The 21,119-nt window shown below is 39.5% G+C and overlaps 1 long non-coding RNA gene across 5 annotated transcripts in view; it reads left to right on the top strand.

The window, feature by feature from the left end:
• LOC106027387 (uncharacterized) overlaps positions 1-19,935 on the top strand; it is a 57,322-nt gene extending 37,387 nt beyond the window's left edge. For 3 of the 5 annotated variants that reach the window (XR_010049812.1, XR_010049814.1, XR_001200984.3), the window contains 3 exons: positions 6,802-6,899; positions 9,216-9,270; positions 18,161-19,935. This is a non-coding gene — a long non-coding RNA (uncharacterized LOC106027387). Of the gene's footprint in view, positions 1-849; positions 1,003-6,801; positions 6,900-9,215; positions 9,271-18,160 lie in introns of all 5 variants that reach the window. The other 2 variants (XR_010049813.1, XR_010049811.1) reach the window with 1 other exon arrangement.
• The last annotated feature ends 1,184 nt before the right edge of the window (positions 19,936-21,119 follow it).

Genomic DNA, 21,119 nt, shown 5'->3' with positions numbered 1-21,119 from the left:
CAGTGGCAGTGTCTATAAAACACACCATTTTGGGCTTTTCAAGGATTTGTTAGGTTGTTATTTATAAAGTATCTTGTTCTGGGCCTGGTTCAGAGTTGACACTCAGGTAATGGGAGCTATTTTTATTATTTTTAAATGATTGTTCCCTCTTAGACTTTCAAATTCCACATTTCCCAGGATAGTTAAATATTCCTAGTCTGTTGAATTTTTTGAAGTTTTCTTCTTTTCAAAATAGAGTTTGCTTGATAACTGAAATTTTATAAAGAGTGATGTGCAGTGACACATGCCTATAATCTCATCAACACAGGCAACTGAGGTAAGAGTATCTCAAGTTGGAAACTAACCAAATGTCTTCACCAAAAATAGAATAGAAAACTAATTTTTGAGTAGGCCCATAGTCCCTAAACTCCAAAAACTAACTGACTCCACAACTCATTTGGAAGCAAAGCCTGAAATGAACTAACAGAAGCTATTTAATCTCTATTGCTATAATTAGTATGACTATTTTGTACCTTTTAAGTAGAAATATTCATGCTTAGAAGTGCACACACTTTATAAATTAGTATAAATAAAGCAATTATAAATAGATTATTACTGGTAACTCTTCTCTAGGGGCAGGCACTCACAATCTGAAAATGATAGGGTAGGTGGTGTCTTGGCACTACACAGCACAAATGCTTGTTGAGGTTTCTGCAAGGCAGGCTCCTCACTTCGGCTCAGGAAAGGCTCACTGGGCTGTGGGATGGGTTTGTAGGCCCCATGGCTACCTTTTTTTTCCAGTTGGAGTATTGAAACTGTCCAACAAGATTGTTGACTCAGTTTTTAAGATTTTCCTTTCTTTTGCCTGAGATTTAACTTCAAATCCCCTGACAAGAATAAAGTGGACTTTGTTGAAATGGAAGCCGGCAACATAGAATGAGCTAAAAATAAAGGCTGCAGTTATTCAGAAAGCCCTGATGAGAAAGGATGCAATTAATAATCTCCACTCAACAGGAAACTAAGGTATAAATGATTCATCTCAAGCTTACAATCTTGACTTTATGGGAACATCAAACAGTTATGAAGATTGCTAATGAAAAGGCAAAGCAACTTGATATTCAAAACTGCCTCATTAAAAGCTAATCACAGTTTCTACTTGATGCCCCCTTACTTCATCTGACTTCTATATACACAAGCCACCTTACTCAATCTGACTGTAATGGATGCAACTGCAGAATTCTGAAATGTCCTGAGTCTTACAGTTAAATGCCAGTGCTACCATCAGTAATTAGGGGAAATAAAGATATGATAGAATGATGAAAATACTTATCACATAGTCCTGATTGTACTCACTGCAGATTTTCATCCATCCATCTATCCACTTATTCTTTCCTTAGAAAATGTCCTAAGCACTGTGCTAGTCACTGGGGGATAAAAAGTGGTTTTGCTCTATAAAAGTCCCAGAAAAGAGCACTTTCTAAGTCTAGGTCAGAGGATTATTTTTCTTTTCATGGCATTTTTTTCTTAACATTATTGCCAAAGGGTTTATATTTTTCATCACTCACTAAATAGAACATTGCCACTCTTTTAAGGATTTCTTGTTTTTATAATGAGAAATAAACAAACAGAAAATGTATAAGGCACACTGACTGGATGTATCAAGTTTCCAGTGTAGCTTCTATATTCACTGGACATAATTCCTTCAATAAACACTCCGTGTATTCTTTGCACAATGCTAACAATGTCAAAGGCAAATTGGACAGTTTCTCTATTATGGTTAATTTTATGTGTCAGCTTGGCTGAACCACCATACCCAGATATTTCTGTGATACTGTTTTTGGATAAGATTTACATTTCAGTCAATAGACTTAGAGGAAAACAGACTGCCCTCCATAATGTAAGTAGGCCTCATCCAATAGTTCAAGATTCCTATCCAGCAAAAGAATGAAACTTCATGGGCGATAGGGGGTTCTGTTAGATGACTACCTTTGAATTTGAACTTTACCTCTTTCCTGAATCTCCACCTGGACTCACCAAGTCTTCAAAATTGTGTGAGCCAGTTCCTTAAAATAAATCAACACAACCATTATGCATATATGCAGTCTCTGATTTAATGATAATTAAACATACAAATTTTCAGCTTCACAGTGGTGAAAGTGATACACATTCAGTAGAAATTTTACTTTGAATTTTGGTGTATGGTCTTTTCCTAGGTTGGCAATACGTGGTACAGTATTATCATGCAGTGATGGGCAGCAGCAGTGAGCTGCAGGTTCCAATCAGCCACACTGTCTCACAAGGATTGAACAACTGCCACAGTATACGGTGTACAGTATCAGTGTACTTAATTGCTCGCCTATGATGTTTGGAAGGTTAGGTGTGTTAAATTCGATTTTTTTTTCATCTTTTTGAGACAAGGTTTCACTGCGCAATCCAGTCTGGCCTCCGAGTTGGAAGTGATCTTGCCTTAGCCTCCTGGAGTGCTAGTATTACAGGCCCATGCTACCACACTCAGCTAAATTCATTTTTGACTTATGGTATTTTTAACTTAGAATGAGTTTGTTGGAATGTAACTCCATCATAAGTCAAGGATCTTCTGTTTATGTACATTCCATTGCCTCCATTTCCCTGGTAATCCTGACTAACACAGCTCCTGTTCTCAAGCACCTCAATATCTCTTGATGTCTCCAGGCCATATCATCCTGTATGTGCCGAATCTCAGCTTATCTCTTGAAATGGACTTGTAAACAATTCTAATCCAGTGTGAAGATTACTTTAAAGGTTGATGGTATAATAGTCCCTCTTTATTCTCAAGGGAGAAGTTCTAAGATCTCAGTGGATACCTGAAACTATAAATAGTATCAAACTCTACACATGGTGTGTTTTTCTTATAATACAATACCCATGTTAAAGTTTACAAAGTAGGCACAGTAAGAGATTCATGGCAACAACAATATACTAGAACAGTTATAACAATATACTATAGAGAAGGTATGTAAATATGGCCTCTTTCTTTAAAAGATCTTATTGTATCTTTAGTTTTTCACTAAAAGGAAGCATTCTGACTCCTCTTTGGCATATCTGAATTGACACTATCATTACTCTCACGATTCAGGATTATATACAAGAGCTACTTGAACGTGCACACCGTGTTACTGGGTGTCTTAGTTTTCTCTTTGCTGAGACAAAATACAAAGTTAAAGAAGAAAAGTTTATTGTAGCTCACAGTTTGTAGAAGTTTCAGTTCATAGTTGTCTGACTCAAGGCAGGCTGGCATAGCAGTGGGGTATCACAGAGGAGAAACAGTTCATGGAGGGCAGAAGGCAGGAAGGCACCAAAGCAGCAAAGTAGTAAGCAGAGACCATCTTTCTGTCCCTTCTATCTTATCCATGTTACTCAGCCTTAGGCGAGGTACCACTTATATCGTTCAGTTGGTCTGTAATCCCAGCGTCACGCACCTTAGATCTAGCCACCTCCAAAAGGCCCCACCTATGATCACATGTGGCTTTTGCAGGAATATCTAAATACAAGCCATAATAGTGGGACAGTCTAATGACGGATATGAACTAAAGTGATTAGTGAGTGGGTAGTGCATATATATAGTGTAGATAAGCTGTATAATTTATATATTAGGTGGTACAAAATGACACTGTGAGGTTTTATCACACTGCCCTGAATGACACACAATTTAAAATTTCTGAATTATTTCTGGAAATTTCTATTTAATACTATTTTCAGACTGTTGCCATTGCCAGTTGAAACTACAGAGTTGAGGATAAGGAGCAACTGCTCTATGTGTAACGTATGATTAGAACACAGAGAAATATTTGTATTTCTCTGGGGAGATTTATGGAAGGCTTCCTAGGATATAAATTCTTGGAAGGCAGTGCCTTGGACATTAAGATAAAACATGTGCAAAGATCCAAAGATGTGGAAATGTTTTTGAGGACCATCTGTCCAGAGGAATTGACATTAAATAGAAACTCAAGTGGTAGCTATTGAACAAAATGTTCAGAATTTTCTTGGGGACATGAATTGGAAAGGGGCTCATTTGCATGAGAGTCTAGTACAGAAAACAAATAAATGCTGAGGCAGCACTGTGTCAAACCTGAGTGTGCTGGAGTGCCTCACAGAATGTGGGAGCTGGAGGGAGCTCCAGGCACGGCAGTGTCTTCACACAAGCCCTCATGACTAGAATTCCCTTCTTTAAGTGGCACTCCAAGGCAGAATCTCACTGTGAATATTTGTTTAAATTACTGATATTTAGTGCACTTTGCTCACTGTCTCAAATCCATTGGTGCATGGAAGTGAGGGTTTATTCTTGTAGTTATGATTAAAATGAATAAATGGGCATTTTAAAAAGGAGAACATATTGTCCATTAAGATAGAGTCAATTGAGAATTCGGCCCCATTTTCTGAGAGGAGTTCCACTGAAAAAGCTAAAAATAGGTACTGACAAGGGAATGATAGAAATGTGAATAGAAAATCCACACCTCGAGGCAGGAGATTGATTAGTATCGAAGGATGATACACTTAACCTAATTGTGATGTACTAGCTGTAATTAGGTTAGGGAAAATTTAGAATGTTATCACCTCAAGGGCTCCTAGATCTGTATCAGTTTCAAAGTGAAGATGCTGAAGAGGAGGATCACACTGAGAGTCTTATCCAGTGTAGGGGTATTGAAAGGTAGAGTGGAGATTAGGAGTGTGTTTTAGCTGGGCTCCTTCTGAGCATGTAACCCACCATCCAGGTGCTGGTTAGTTCTCCTGTATCCTCGTATTTATCATCTGCACAGATGCTTTGCCTGCACTGAGCTCTCTGTCTTAAATTTGTCCATAGGCTACAGCAATGATTGCACATAAATTCCCTCAGTGCCTCTTTATCCTGTCTCATTTCCAGAATCTGCACTCTGACAGGAGAAATTTTTAATAACATTTCAAAGTAAGTTGAATGGAGCTTGTAAGAGCAATGATTTTACCTCACATGGTCATGGTTTCAGAGCCTGTGACATGCAGGAAAAGATTTTAACTACATCCTGGGGGATATTGAGGGGAGAATTAAATTTGGCTTCAATTGTTGATAATAATAGTATCTATCATGCCTACAACATACACATGAAGCTCAAACTGACAAAAATCTTATACTGCCCTTAGAGGGACTGTGTGTGTTGGTGAGTCTTAAAGTGTCTTTTTTTTAACTTAAATTTTCTTTACTAGTATGTAATGTTTACATTCATTGTGTGGAATTAGTACATGTACATAACACATTGTAATTCTTTTTTTATCCTTTTTTTCCATTCCATCTACTTCCATCTCGTTATTTCTTATTTTTTAAATTAGTACATATTTGTCATACACTATTGATTGTATTCATCATAGGGAATTTCTACCCATATATAATATATCTTAATTTTTTTTCTCATTCTCCTCCTCTCCCTTCAACCCTCTGTCTGTCCATTCTCAATTACAAAAAAAATGTTCCTAAGGTGTTCCTTCCATTCTTTTTTCTTTCTTCCCTTCCATTTTTTCCCCTTCCCATTTGAGCATGTCCTTCCTACTTCCCAGTGTTTATCCTTTGTTATGCTCCTTATTTACCCTTGTTCCTCATATCAGAGAAACAATATGGTATTTAAACTTGTGTGTCCAGTTTATTTCACTTAAGATTATAGTCTTAAATTGTATTCATTTACCTACAAATGATTCAAGTTTGTCTTTCTTTATGGCAGAGTGATATTCCATTATATATAAAAACCATATTTTCTTTCTTCTTTCTTTTTTTTTTCTTGGTACTTGGGATTGAACTCACAGCCTTGTGCTTGCCAGGCAGGCGCTTATGCCACTGAGCTAAATCCACGGCCCTAAAATCATATTTTCTTTATCCATTCATCTGTTGGTGGGCATATGGGCTGTTCTGAGGATTTAGCTATTATCAATTATGTGGCTATAAACATGGGTATCCAAATATCATTGTGGTATGATGTAAGGCTGAAAATACCTTCTGTATGGACAGCAGCCCTTTCCCCATCAGGAAGATGAGTGTTGGTCAACTGTAAGCTTATCTATCTGGTAACTCAGACTTGATAAATAGAGGTTTTGCAAGTAACTGGCTGTTTGGTCTTACACAAGTCACTTACTCTCTTGGAGCTTCTGGGTTCTTATGTACATAGTGATAACACAGGAATTATTACCCAACTGGTTATTTTTGAGGATGTAAAAGGAAGCATTTATGATAGTGTCTAGTTTTTTTTTGAGGCAGGTTCTCACTATGCAGTTCAGGCTGCTTGAGCTTACTTTGTAGCCTAGGCTGGTCTCAAACTTGCAAGGATCCACTTGCCTTAGCCTCCCGAGTACTGGGATTACAGGCATGCGCCACCACGCCCAGCTGATAGTGTCTAGTTTGGCATTCAAAGTCCGGCATTAACCTGGTGTCAATGCCTTCTCTCACCTTCTCTTGCATTTTCCCCTTAAACAAACCCTTTGGTTCATCCAAGCTGGTGAACGTGCCACTTTGTTGTTCACCTCACTTTTCCACCTGGAATGCCAGCTCCAGTTTCCCTGCTTGTCTGAGTAATATGAACTTTTCAAAGCCTGGCTTGAAAAGCCCATATACTTTATGTCACCTTCCTGAACTACCTAAGCACTGACAATTGCTTTTCCCTGGAACTCTTCTAAACCCTTCTGGCACCTTAATTAGTATTTAACACAAGCCCCTTGGATGGCTTGATATTTTATGTTTATAACAGAGATAATATCTTTAAATAACTCTTTTGCATTTTCATGATTTGTTAATTGTTTCTTTTCTTCTAATGTTTTCTCTTTTAGGATGAGACTAAGACTTTGAAATGAGGAAAAGAGGAGACTGTGACATAAGGAACTTACTTCCTGGAGGGAAAAGGAAATGCAAAGACTTGGTATTGGATGTAAGATGTGAGAGAGGATGGTGTGAGAGGCAAAGTTCACATGCAGATGACTTTCCCTCCTCTCTGTGGTATCAGACACTGAAGATGGTGTGGGTTGGTGGATATAATGATAAAAACTTTAAATGTAAACCATGACCTAGTGCCTTGCTTCCCTCACACATGGTCCAAAGCATTGTAAATCCCACAGAGAAGCCCAGAATTTGAGCTGGCACTTCTGTCTATAATGTATAAAGATGGTAGACAAGGAATGGTTAAGGGAGATGACTAAATGATAGATCTTAGTTCCCTATGGTCTGTGCTTTAGGGAATCCAGAAGCCATTGTGTAGCTCTTGAGCATTGAGGACCTTGATGATGCTTGTTTATAATTTCAGAAGGTCAAAGGTTTTCTACAATAGGCAGAGGTAAAGAAGTGCTTGGTAGAGGGCAGGCAGACCACCTACTCTGGTGACCTCAAAGGACTAGTAATTTCAGCGAGAACCCTGGTGGGACCAAACCAGGAAGCAACTCATCAGTCTTTAACTACAATGAGAAGATGACCCAGAGTGAGCTAAGAAGGATGGAGCTTACAAACACACTGTGAAAGGGCAGGGTACTTAAAGTAAGAGACTGTTGAGAAAGTTCTCAAATAGAAGCTTTCCTAAATCTTCAAGTGAAGCCAATATGAAACAATGTCTAATGGTTTAATTTCAGCTATCACTGATCTTGAGTCTTGAGTTTTTTTTTCACATTGTTTGTTAAATTATCTCCCTCAATCTGTGTTAAGGTTCTGGATATTTCTGCACACTTATCTAGGAGATTTCTACTTAACAGGCTTTATTTATCTGAATAATTGTGCCTTACTGTAGAGTTGAAGAAATGACATAGAATACTTTTGAGGCTCAGAACATAATTCCACAAAGTGTTAAGCTATGAGTGTAACATACTGATGGTAGGGGAGAGATCAGCTGAGACTACCAGGCTTGTGTAAAGGCAACATGGCATGGAATTTATTGTGCCTGGGTGCAGGCAGGCAGACAGTGATAAGGTCATCTGTCATGAACAAAGAGAAATGTGCTCCTTTTACAAGGATGGAGAGAAGGCAGGGGGCATTAGGTGGGAAGATTGTAATAAACATCTATGGCAGCCTTGCACCTCATTTCTTGAAGTGTCCGGTGTAAATTTTTGGGTGTCTCCAGATGTCCCTAGATGCCCCCAGGACCTGCACAGTTCTTTGTCCTATCTTAACTCCTTGATGACATTCTGTGCTTGCTGATGACAACTTTTGTACTGACCTGAGTTCCCTGCAGAGAGTAGTACCTCTCCTAGCAAGCAGGTAGAGGGCTGGGGGAGTCAGGTCTGATTCAAACCTTACATTTCTATCTTTTAGTTATTATAAAAAAATAAAAAGGGGAAATGGGCCCCAGTTCTTATGGTTTTTTTCTGCTTGACAGATAGGCTGAATGGACAACCTAGTAGGAGAGAAATCTTGAGGAGCAGGGCTGTGTCAAAGAGCAGGAAATATTTCTTGGGAGAAAGAAAGCTTCTGTCTAGGAGAGACAGAAGGGGACCCAGAAAGTGGGTTGTCATGCACCCCACTTTTAAGCGAAAGCTTTATAGAGCAACATTAGGAGGTGAGTGTGAGGTGAAATGAAACTACGTCAACTAATAAGATTATAAGTATAGTCTAGGATTATAAGTTTAGGTAACATTGATCTAATGGGAAAGCTAGCAAGTGTACAGGAAAGAGCAAGGAACTTGTCTGGGAAGGATGGGATCAGCACTCTTCCTGGCCTCATAGCCAGGTGATTGATGCCTATGTAGAATATCAATCATTATTGTTTATCCCTAGGGAAAGTATGTAGGTATATTCATTTTATCTTTTGTCTTGAGGTCTGGCTTTTAAGGAATGTGCCTCCATCCACAGTCTCATGTGTCTTTTGCACTGACGTTACCTTAATGATGCTTGTTTGTAAATTTTCCCTGTCTGATTGCCTATAATATTTCTCATTTAGCTATCTATAATAATAGTAATAATAATAATAATAATAATAATAATGTCTCCCCAAAAACAATTCTTCCTGGGGCTGTCCCTCTGGTGTCACACTTTCAGGCTCCTTCCATATAAAAAGAGATGTGTTTGTTGAAGTCAGACAGGTCCATATTCAGCATTTTGGCATGTGATGTTGGACCTGAACTTTCTGGAAGTGCTTCTGCCTTGTCTAAATCCTTTGCTCTTCTTTATTCTTTACTGAAATTTCTTAAACGTCTCCCAGTTTACTGGTTTGCTATGATAAGCAAGTAGTAATAACTATAGAATTTTCCCCCTCTACTTACAGATAACTTGAAGGTCATCATGTTTTGTCTTCCAGATATGCTGAAAATCCAAGTCAGGTGAGGTTTTATTTATTGTCACTATTGATTTTGCTTTTCTGTGAGTTGGGTGGAGGTGGGAGTAATATGTGGTAGAGATTCAAAATCAAGCAGCTACTATCATTCTGGAGTCTGGAAGATCCTAGAAGAAGGCTGTTCTAACTAAAAACTACCAAGGACACAATGATTTATAAATATCCCCCCCCACCCACATCAGCTCTGAGTATGTCTAATTGGCTATCAGTTCATGTTGGTGGATAGAATTTTGTTGTGTCAGGAGGAAATGTTTAGGCTTATATCTTCAAGTGCTGTAGACTTCCTGTGTTGCATTTCTACCAAGCAAACAGTTTTCCCACTTTACTTTTACTTTTCTCTGTGTTCTTTTATGTATGTCCTTGTTGGGCTCCCTTTAGATCCTTCTGACTTCTCTCCTCAAATGATGTAGTTGTCAAAAGTAGGCCATGCTGTCCTGGATAATGTAATTGCCAAAAGTGTTTTCAGTGACCTGGTGTCAACTCTGAGGCTTGTTGACCCCATGTCCTGACTGAGGACAGTTTGACTGTTGGGGTTTCTTAATACATTGTCACACTGATGCAAGGACTTTGTGTTTAGTACAGATTTATTTGTTTGTCTGACCTGGGAATCAGTTTTGGCCTTTTTTTTTTATATTCCCAAGGCCAAGACAAGAGAAAGTAAAAAATAATAATTTAGAAATGCCAACTTTCAGCCACTGCAGGCATAAAAGATGGCTCACAGCATTGTTATTTGTATTTCAATACAACCATTCTTGTAGGATACTCAGCACAATTAAGCTTGCAAGGACATATCCAGCCAACACATCCTTTTGAATCAGGAAAATTAAGCCAATATACAGTGAGGCTATGTATTAACATGCAGTTTAGGAGGCATTTATGCTGAGTTAAAAAAATCTCATTAGTGGTTTCCTGTTTAGGGGATAGTGACTGTTTATTCCATTTCCAGCTCACCCGGGTTTATAATCAGTTCTCATGCTTGATTTCCGTTCAGATGGTAACACTCTGCCTTTCATCCCAACCTTTTCACACAAGGGCCCAGGAACTAAATGTACCAGAAACAAATGGCATCGAGGATTCAGTGACTTTTAATTAAAATGCTTAGGTCCCACGTTATTTATAGGAAGGAGCTAACAAAATTGATTGTTATCAATAAGGATAGAGGACATTTATAATGAGCTTTTCTAGGAACTTCTCTTTTGAAAGTCTGATTTTATTTCTCAGCAAAGGCCTGGCTACTTCCCATCTGTGTCCCTTATGACTGAGAAATAGACCGCTCTTGTTTCATTACTATTGGATTCATAGAAAATCTGGATGCTATTTTGTTGTTCCCAAAATGAATCCTTAAGTGAAGAAGAGCTGATGTTTATAGTATTTTAAAGCTTCTTAATCTGTTTATCTGTATGAGGTCATTTAAGGCTAAGATTACTTCTATAAGTAGGGACAGAATCAGTGATAATAGGAAGTTGTCATTGAAGTGCCTTGGGGCACCATTTGATTACTCAATGAATGGATAGACACAGTTGTTACCCATGAAGCACATAAAGGAAGTGCGTTAAAATTTTGTGCACTCAAATAATTTTCAGAATATCGGATCTCTGTATATATTTTTAATTGTGTAGTTTCATGTTAGAGTAAAATGATTCAGTCTCAAAGACTGTCCCTTTTTTATATGGACTGCTTTGTAAAAGTAACCTGAATTATCTAGTCACCATAGTCTCCTATGTAGTGAACGTGTGTTACACTTTGACACTAATTACAGGGTTTATCAGCTTTCTCATTCTGGGACAAAATAGCTGACATCCACAGATTAAAGGAAGCGAGGTTTAATTTGGCTTAAGTTTTGGGGTTTTAGTCAGTGGTCAGCTGGCTTTAAGGCTGAAATGGCAGAAGGGCATGCGGAGGAAAGCTGCTCACTTCATGGCAGCCAGGAAGCAGAGAGAAGGGAGGAGCTGGAGAGAGAGATCCACCCTTCAGAGGTACATGCCCAGTGACACACCTCTGCCAGACAGGCTTCACCTTCATTTAGCTGTGATGTCATTAGTCAATCAATCAATCAATCACCCAATCATTCAATCCACTGATGAGTATTGAGGTCCCATGATCCAGTCTGTCAGGTCTCTGAACTAGACCCCTACACAACTAGGAGAGAAAAATTCCCCAAAGAGGTGTGTTATTCACACCTGGGGGTGCATGATGTTCAACAGGAAGCCAGCAGCTGTTGCCACATAGCTCAACTTGCAAAGAGTTGGTTTCATCAAAAACCACAAGAGATATGCTGTGCCTGCCAGCATCTGCTACACCCTGTCCATCACTAGACTTAGACCCCCTACTCAGAGACCCAAAATTTGCACCCCCCACTGCAGTATGTGCCTCGCCTACCTAAAACCCTGTATAAGAACATGCCCTCACCCCTTGCTCAGGGCCAGCAGTCTTTTTGCCCTTGGCCTGACTGCACCCAGTTGGCAATAAAGTCCTCACACATTGCTTCAACTTTGCCTGCCTCAGTAGTCTCAGCTGTGCCTTGGTTTAGCCTAATACAATCACCTTCCACAACTCCATGTGGCATATTCTCTATTTAAACCGTAACATAGTGGGACTCGGTATTTCCATTTGAACACACATTATTTTTTACTTGTTTCCATTTTTGTGACTTTGACAGTCGTTGAAGATTGGTTATATTATTTGAAGTTGCAAAATGATTTCTTATTCTATCATTCATCTGCTAACTAAAATACTTCTATAAAGTAATAATTCTTATCGACTACAGTTTTGGCATAGGGTAGGCAAAAATGACTAATAGAAATAGTATAAAAATAAAGGTTCTTAAAAGTATCATGATTCATGTCTTTAAACATATATGATACATTGTCATAAATTACAGGTGTTAGTCTTATAGAAGCTCAGGTTGTTCCAGTTTTTCTGAGTGGAAAGATCCTTTCTTTTAAATTTTGAAGGTTAAAAATACAACAGAACAAAGCCAATCAAGACAGTGCAGTGAAATTGGTATAGAGCTTCAGAGTAGGATACCTGGATAACAGTAATGGGTACCATAGTATATCTCATTATCTTCACAATAGTTGTCCAGTCAGTTAGGTATAGTGAAATCAAACCAAAAACAGAACATTACAAAACCTATCAAAACAAAATATTGAATAGAACAAAACAATTACTCAGACCAAAGTAAAACAGTGAAAACAATATTTGCCTTCAAAGAGAAGATAGAAGGAAATCCCCCATATTTGCTATATTGCATAGGGTCATCCTCCCAAGAGATGCTCAGACTTCTGGCCCCCAGTTGCTAACGGGGGAAGGGAGGGGGAGGGATGGGATGGTTGATTCTCAGCCCCCTCACCAGTAGGCTTGTGGGAGACGCTGACTGGGTCTCTTCCTGGCTCACTGACTGGCTGCTTGCTCACGCCACGGCCACTTTACCAGGGAGGACAGGGTGTTGTTTTCTTGCTCAGTGACCTAAGTTCCAACATGAATGAGAGACACTGACTCTGGAAGCATCTTTAAGGTAGCTTCTGAGTCCTTTTGCTGCAAAATATCCCATCCATCATAGGGAATATTTCCTTGTCCAAACTGTACAGAATCCTCCCAGGTAAAGCCTAGTGGGAAATGAGCTTAAAGTCTCTAACTTAAAACTCCACTAGGAAGGGCTGGGGATGTGGCTTAGCAGCATGGTGCCTGCCTGCAAGCAAGGGGTCAAGTTTGATTCCTGGTACCAAACCCCGCCCCCCCCCAAAAAACCCACCAGAAAGCAGGTGAGCAAGAACCAACAGATCTAAAAACGGGAGAATTAAAGCTCCAAGAATTTTACAATATAGAATAATGTCAGACTACAGGCATTTTAAAAGATAAATAAACAAATACAAAAAAGAAACTCTAAGAGAAAAAAAAGACTGTAAAAATTTTTGAAAAGTGCTAAGTTGTGTTTATAACAAGAGGAAAAGACATTATTTACAGTTCTAAAAAAGGAAAGATATGTTCATTAAAACTGCAAATACATGGGTGAAACCAGTTTTTAATATTACTTTTCATAGTATAAACTGAATATAATCTATATGCACAGAGAAAATAAAGATCAAAAAGCAAACTTGGAGTAACTAATGAAAATATTAATAAATTGGAAGGTTAGATGCAGAAGATTAGTAAGTGCTTGGAAAAGAGAAGGGTTAGCATTTAAGAAATAATGACTGAGAATTTTCTGGAGCTTATCAAAGGTATCATTCAGAGTCAAGCCAAGTGAATCCCCAGCGTTATTTAAAGTGAATCCCCAGGGTTATTTAAACACACACACACACACACAAACACACACACGCACGCACGCACGCACACCACACGCACGCACACCACACACACACACACACACACCACCTAGATACTTCATAGTCAAAATGCAGAACATCAAAGATTAACCTTAAATACCACAACCAGAAGAAAGAATAGATTACTTACTTCTTTTTTTTTTTTTTTTTTTTTTTTTTTTTATTTAAGAGGAAAAAGAGAAAAACACAAAACAAAACAAAGCAGTGTAAGGTTACACATAATACATAACTACAAGATCTTGTTTTGACTGATTAGACTCTGTTCCATTCTGTGCGATAGTATCAAGTTTGAGGGTATAGGCAACTAATTTGAAGGCAATAAGATTCACAAAGATGCCCATTCTGGTTTGACTATTGTCTCCTTTGGAAGTCCTGTAATGTTCACAATGCCTAAGTTTTATTGGTCTTGTTCTCCACTGTTTTGTCCGGCTTTATAATATCTAATGAGATGGATTACTTACTTCTTGATGGCAGCAAAAAACTCTAGGCAACTTATCGTTAGGAGGCAGGAAGATAAATATCTTGTAAGTGCTGAGAAAAGTAACTGTCAATTTAGAATTCTACACATAGTTAAAATTTCATTGGTGAGGGAAAAAAGACAATTTTAAGTAAAAGCTGAGAAAATTTGCCATTCACAGACCTCTGAACCATTTCAAATGAAGTTCTTAAAGTGAACTCGGGAGAAAAGAGGAGGGATATGAGAAGTGATAATGAAAATGAAACTGGAAAGGAAAGTTTAAAAATATTGAAAATTTAAATATTTATAAATTAAGAAACCATATCAAAAGTAAACATTTAAAACAGAATGACCATGAAAGTATATTTTGATGTCCAGATAAATCAGTAGGTAGAAATCTATAGCATTACATTTTATGATAAAGGATATTTAATCAACTAAATGTCTGATTTTAGAAAAACCATATCAGAGAAGAAATAATTTGTGTGAAAGCATTTTGTAAAATGCAGTGGAATACGTGAGGGAGGGGTTATAATTATAGATGGCAGAACTGAAAATGCAGTATATGTCTGTCTATAACTTTGGGGTTATGGACATTCAGGGAGGTAGAATCTATTATATTTCAATGATGTATTATATCTCAATACCTCTACAATAATATAGAGATCCTGCTTGTTTTCTTGACCAGTGTCTTTGCAAATATGTATGCTTGAGAGAGGGAACCAAGCAATTTGAAGCCTTCTCCAAACTTGTGAGGACTTGGGGTGGGCAGAGAATTGGGCCAACTGTGGGTACTTCTGATGCACGAAGCCCTAGTTGGTCCTTACTGATGGGAAGCTGCAGAGAAAAAGCCATTCTGTAAATAGGGAGAGGATTCACAGAAAGCTGAAGGCCCAAGAGTGACCCTATCATTCAGCTTCAGCCACTTTTACCCAGGGAATATGAGAGAGTGTGACAAACTGGTGGCTTGGGTGTTGGCAGAAATGACATGGCTGCTTCCAGAAATAAAACTGCTGTAACCATTGAGCGCCACATGGGAGTGCAGCTTTCAGAATTCTGCTCAAGGGTCACTGCTGGAGCACAACATGTGGCACTAACTAGCAGCTATTGTAAGCCTGTCTGCATCATTTCTGGCTCCTTGAATCAGCCTGCAAAATCTGCCCTGTAGAGGGAGTACATTAAGTTCACTGATGTTCAACAGGGCTGACATGCTGAGATTCCAAGTCTTATAATATTGCCTAGGTTGTAAACTTCTGGGGGCAATGGACCATGGCTAATTAAATCCAGTACCAAGTATGCATCTGAGCACCCAGGGTTTGCCCTGAGTTCTAAGACACAGAGAGCTCTGTTTAACTGTTCTCTGTCCAAGCCTCTCTCCACAGGGTAACAGCCCTCTAGACCTCTGGAAACTCAGGACTCCAGAATTCACTGTCCCAATGTCCCTTTCTGCACAGGCTGTTCCCAGGCCCATTCCATGGAGGACTTCACCATTGGGGTGTGCTCCACTGGGCCTGAGGGGTGGCTAGGGAGGACTTTTCAGGGAGCAGAGAACAGACAGAGCTTGGAGAAGCAGGGGTATGTTCATACTCCTTGTGCTTAGTGGAGGGGGGAGAAAGGAGGAGAGTGGAAAAGGAGGGTAGACTTGATGGGCGTGGGGCGGTGGATTTACCACACTTTGTTTATCCATTCATCAACTGATGGGTAATTGGACAGTTTCCAACCTTTGGCTAAGGGTTCATATACTATGAACATGCACATACTGTTGTTTAGTATTACAGAGTAAGAATGAACCACAATTTGCTTATTTGTTATCCTTCTGAGAGAAATAGATTTCTTCTTTTCTCCTATTAGCTAAACTTCATAATTGTTGTAGTTTGGGTCTGGAGTGTCCCCTAAAACTGTTGCACTCACGAGAGGCTTTTGGAGGGTTATAGGGTTGTGGGGATGCTGCTTCGGAGTAGATCCCTGCTGTGTTCAGTGGCTGCTGGAAGCTGAGAGCTGTGGGAGGTGATGCAGCCCTGGCGTGACCTGGAAGGCTGTGTCTCCCTCCACTTCCCCTCCCTTTTCTTTGCTACCAAGGTGTGAGCAACTTTCCTCTACCCGTGCCCTTCCACCAGGCCGTTTCTGCCCTCTGTCTGACCACAGACTGGAAATATAAGAGGAAATAAACCTTTCCTCCTCTAAATTGTAGTCATTGGGGATTGCATCCCAGGAATAAGAAAGTAACTAAAATAGTAATTATAAATATGTCCTCTTGTACACAGTTACAAAAAGTTTTTCTAGAGTAGTCACCTTTTTTTTTTTTTTCTTTTTTTTGAGATGGCGTTTCACTATGTAACCCATACTGGCCTTGAACTTGTGGTGATCTCCTGCCTCAGCCTTCCATGTGCTGGGATTACAGGTGTGCGCCACCACACTGGGGCCACAGTCACCTTTTTAAAAAGATAAATAGTAATTTTTGTGGTAAAATACATGTAACATAAACCCTTTTAGCCATTTTAAAGTGTGTAATCCAGTGATACTACATTTAGAGAGGTCATATAACTATCACCACTATTTCTAGAACATTTTCATCATCCCAAAAGGAAATCCAGTACCCACATTAAACAGTTCCTCCCTATCTCTCCCGCCTCCTGTTCCTGATAATCATGAATCTGTTTTTTGCCTCTGTGGATTTGCCTATTCTAGACACTTCATAAAACTGGAATAGTATACCGTGTGACCTTTCATGTCTTCTTTCACTCAGCATAATATTGCAGGCTCCTCATCCACATTGTATTGCTAGTACTATATTAGCATCTCTTAGCAGTTGAATGCTCACCATGTTCCCTGGCATCCCCAGGAAACTCAGATGTTGAGGCTCTAACTCCTAATGTGATGGTATCAGAAATTAGGGTTTCAGTGAGGCTGTGATGGTAGAGACCCCATGGTGGGATTAATACCTTTATAAGAAAAAGAAGAGGCACTGTAGCAGTATCTCTACCAGGCAAGGGTATACTGAGGTTGTCTGTGTGCAGGGAAGAAAGCCCTTGCCTGGAACTGAATTCAGTTGGCACCTTGATACTGGATTTCCCAGCTTCCAAAACCAAGAGAAATCAATATTGTTCAAGCCTGGGAAGGTCCTCCTTAAGTTGTTAGCCCACGTTCCCAGCCTCCTCTCTGCCACCTGTACCTCAAGCTTATGCCAACCATGGATCTCTGTTCCACAGTCATCCTGAGCTTTTCTGCCTTTGCTTTTGCTGTCTCTTGTCTAGAGTAACACCCATCCAATCTCCACTCATTGAAATGCTGCCAGTCTTTCCACAGATCCTCTATAAGAACGTATTCTCGGGCTGGGGATTTAGCTCAGCAGCATAAGCACCTGCCTTGCAAGCAGGCAATCATGAGTTCGATCCCCGGTACCAATAAAAAAAAAAAAAAAAGAACGTATTCTCCCTAAAGATTACGTAAGCCCCCTCCTTCCCCCTAACATGTGGATGTAATTTCTCAGAAATGGCATGGTAGAAAGGAAGGTAATTAGAGTGAGATGAGTTCAGACTCTGGTTCTAACCTAAAGGTTAACTGTGCAATCTGGCTAAGTTATGAGGCTTAGTCTCCTCATCTGTAGAATCAAATACCTCCTCAGGACTGTTTTTAAAAGGATGGACTGTGTAACACAGTCAGAATACTGACAAGTACTCAGGTAAGTAAGTAAGTAAGCAAGTAACTAAATAAGTAAGTAAGTAAGAAAGAAAACCGTAGTGTAGGTTCTCTTGCTCCTCCTCTTTCCACTGCCAGAAGGGTTGTACCTTTCCCAAGGTGACTCCCTGGGCTCTGTAGTTCTTTGTGCTCTGATGTGATCCTTCTTCCAGGTCTGAGTGTCTTCACTTTTGAAAAGAAGGTAGTACGGGACTTGTTCTCATCATGTAACTCAGTTACTGGCTGTGTGAACTCAGTTTACTCATTGGGAATGGGAACTTTTGTGAGATTTGAATGAGATAAAGCATGTAACGGGCTTGCTCATTGCCTGGCACACAGCATTTGCAGTATACACATTTTATATACCATAGTTGACATAAAATAAAATGCACTTTTTAACCTATTTTTGACAGATTCCAATCCATATATTTCCTGCCTGAGAAGAGTAGGACAAAGTAGAGTCACATCATCCACGAAGTCATTTGGGTCACTCCTGGTGTCCTCAGCGAGGCAACGACATCTGTAGTGGGACTTACTTGTCTTTCCCAAGACCAGCTTTGTCTCTGGCAACTGTAAAAAGCTCATGTGCTGATTTGTGGCTGATTGTCTTCCCTCCGGTAATCCCAGCAGTCACTCTCCAGATGTGCTAGCTCTGCTCGGTGTGGAGCACATCGCTGACATTTCGTGACTTTATGGTCATGCTTCTAGCCAGCACTAGATATCTTTTTTGAGAAGGGAGAGAATTTGTTTGGAGTCAGAGGGAGGCTGGGCTTGCAGATAGAGCCAGCAGCTAGCCAGCAGAACATAGAAATGTTCTAGTTTGTCTTTTGCTGACAGCTCCCATTTACTGAATACTTTTCTCTAGTCAGATGAAAGAGAAGCACTCAAAAGCTTGGCATTTGTCTCTTAGAGGTGGAGCCACAGGGAATGATGAATGGCTCATGTCTAAAAGAAGTCTACGTGAAAGTGGGTGGCTGAAGACAGCAGAATGGCAAGAGCAAGGGTCTTGGATATCCAGGCCCAAAAATATGAACAAAATTGGTCAGAATTATGAGAAGAAATGGGAATATCCCCAAGTGAAGAAGTATGAAATAATCATACCAGTATTGGGAACATAGATTAAACAAATTTAAAATTAGGATAGAATACAAAGTTTTAAATCATATAATTAAAAGCTTCATCTAATGAAGGGAAGGCAGACTGTTTTCTATGAGAATCAGCTAAATTCACTAGTATGCCTGTGTTCAAGCTTAACTTTACAAAAGCAAGCATCAGGCCAGACTTGGCTCCAGTTCCATAATCTTCTGTCTGTCTGATCTAATGCAACATGGGAAACTTGTATACCCAGCGAATAAAACATTTAAATCAAATACCTGTGTGTCATCTTCAAAAGTCACCACATAATAAGAGCAAAGAAAGGTTCATCAAATTTCAGAGAGAGGAGTCAACTGCTTTTGACCATTTATCTGACCTCAGTGTAATTACACTAAAAATAAATAAAAATGTTAAAATCTGTCTTAAAATACACTGCCAAACAAAGCTGTCATACTGTTGTGTTCTTAATAGCATAATCTTCAGCAGCAAAAGATACTGGGAAATTTAAGAGCCTATCAATGGAAGAAAAGCTAAAAAAGGAAATGTCATGTAGTCATGCAATGAAATACTATCTAGGAGGAAAAATAACTGACAAATTGAAAAAGTAAGGTCCTTTATTTTCTTTTTATATATTCTATATATATGTATATCTGAGGTAATTTAATATTTATATTGATAACTGTTGAAGTCTGGGCTAACTTACTAAATACTAGACAAATTAGGAGGATTATCTTGTTTTACTACTGCATGTTTAATGTCTTGTCTTTTAGTAGCTATGTAATAAATATCTCTCTATTAGATGAGAATATAAATGAGAAAATAATTACTTGTCAAAGGTTATTTTTCCTTAATATGGCAATATTCTAGATCCAACCATAGGAAATACAGAGGATATAAACCATAGAAATTCTATTACCAAAATGTAGTCTTATAGAATGAATAACCCGCTGTATTTAACAAGTAAACTGTACATTAAAGATAACAATATGCAATATATTAACCAGTGTTAATCCTCTATTATTTTGTTTTGAAATTCTGTATCATCATTTTTACTTTTTTTAAATAAAAAAATAAATCATAAGTAAAAAGTTGAGTTGGAGGCAGAATCTGTAGATTAAGGGAGTCTTAGAGATATATTAACCAATTAAAATGATGGAAGTTAGTTGGATTCTTTATTCAACACAAACCTAGTGCAATATAGGACATTTATGACATATTAGAAATTTAATGATATTTGACAATTAAGAAATTGCAACCAGGAACCAGGAAATTCAGCTGGTGGCTGGGGTGAGTCCGCTCCCCATCCAAAGCCCGGGAGACTGTGTTAAGATCATCGCTCCCAGAGTTCAAGGACCCGCCCAGAGCCCAGCCACACTAGGCTGTGCTTGCTTGGCATGTTTTAGGCTTGCCCAGGACATGCCCAGTGACCTTCTCTGGAACCTGGAACCCAGAAACTCAGCTGGCGGCTGGGGTGAGTCTGCTCTCCATCCAGAGCCCAGGAGACTATGTTAGGATCATTGCTCCTAGAGCTCACGGCCCGCCCAGAGCCCAGCCACACTAGGTTGCACTTGCCTGGCAGGTTTCAGGACTGCCCAGGACATGCCCAGCAACCTTCTCTGGAACTGGGAACCGGGAAACTCAGCTGGTACCTGGGGTGAGTCCACATGCCATCCCAAGCCTGGGGCATTGTGTTAAGATCATTGCTCACAGATCTCAAGGACCTGCTCAGAGCCCAGCCACACTAGACTAGCCTTGGGAGGTTTTGCAGCCTGAGTAGATTACCCCCAGCAACCTTCTTCAATTATGGGAGTTGAGAGCAGGTGAAGTGAGTTCCAGGGCATTGGTCTTTGCCCAGGGAGAGCTTTAGCCCATCATCCACAGTGGGAAGGTGCCTGCCCAGCTACCTTGAACACTGAAGGCAGCATGGGAGGGCCTGAGGGCCTGACTGGACCACGCTCAGCAACCTCCATTCAGTCCCAGGAGCCTAGGGCATAGGAGACAATTTGCAACACATCCAGTTTTCCAAGCCTTAGAAAAACACTTGGAACACAGAAACATAGGAAAATGACAAAACAAAAGACAAAAATGCAATCTCAAACCTCCAAGAAAGCCTAGGAGCCATGTACATAGCAGAAAATTTATGCCATACACCTGATATACCTGTAATAATAGCAACTGAAATAAAGAAGCAATTTCTGGGAAGCTTTAAAGGAATTCAAAATAGAAATAATCTCCCAGGTAAAAGAAGAAATGATAAAAGTAATGAAAGAGATGCTG

The sequence above is a fragment of the Cavia porcellus genome, unplaced genomic scaffold, assembly GCF_034190915.1.
Source record: "Cavia porcellus strain 051 isolate PalLab524CR breed Dunkin Hartley unplaced genomic scaffold, mCavPor4.1 scaffold_9, whole genome shotgun sequence".
Classification (NCBI taxonomy): domain Eukaryota; kingdom Metazoa; phylum Chordata; class Mammalia; order Rodentia; family Caviidae; genus Cavia; species Cavia porcellus.
This window is presented reverse-complemented; position numbering and strand designations above follow the sequence as displayed.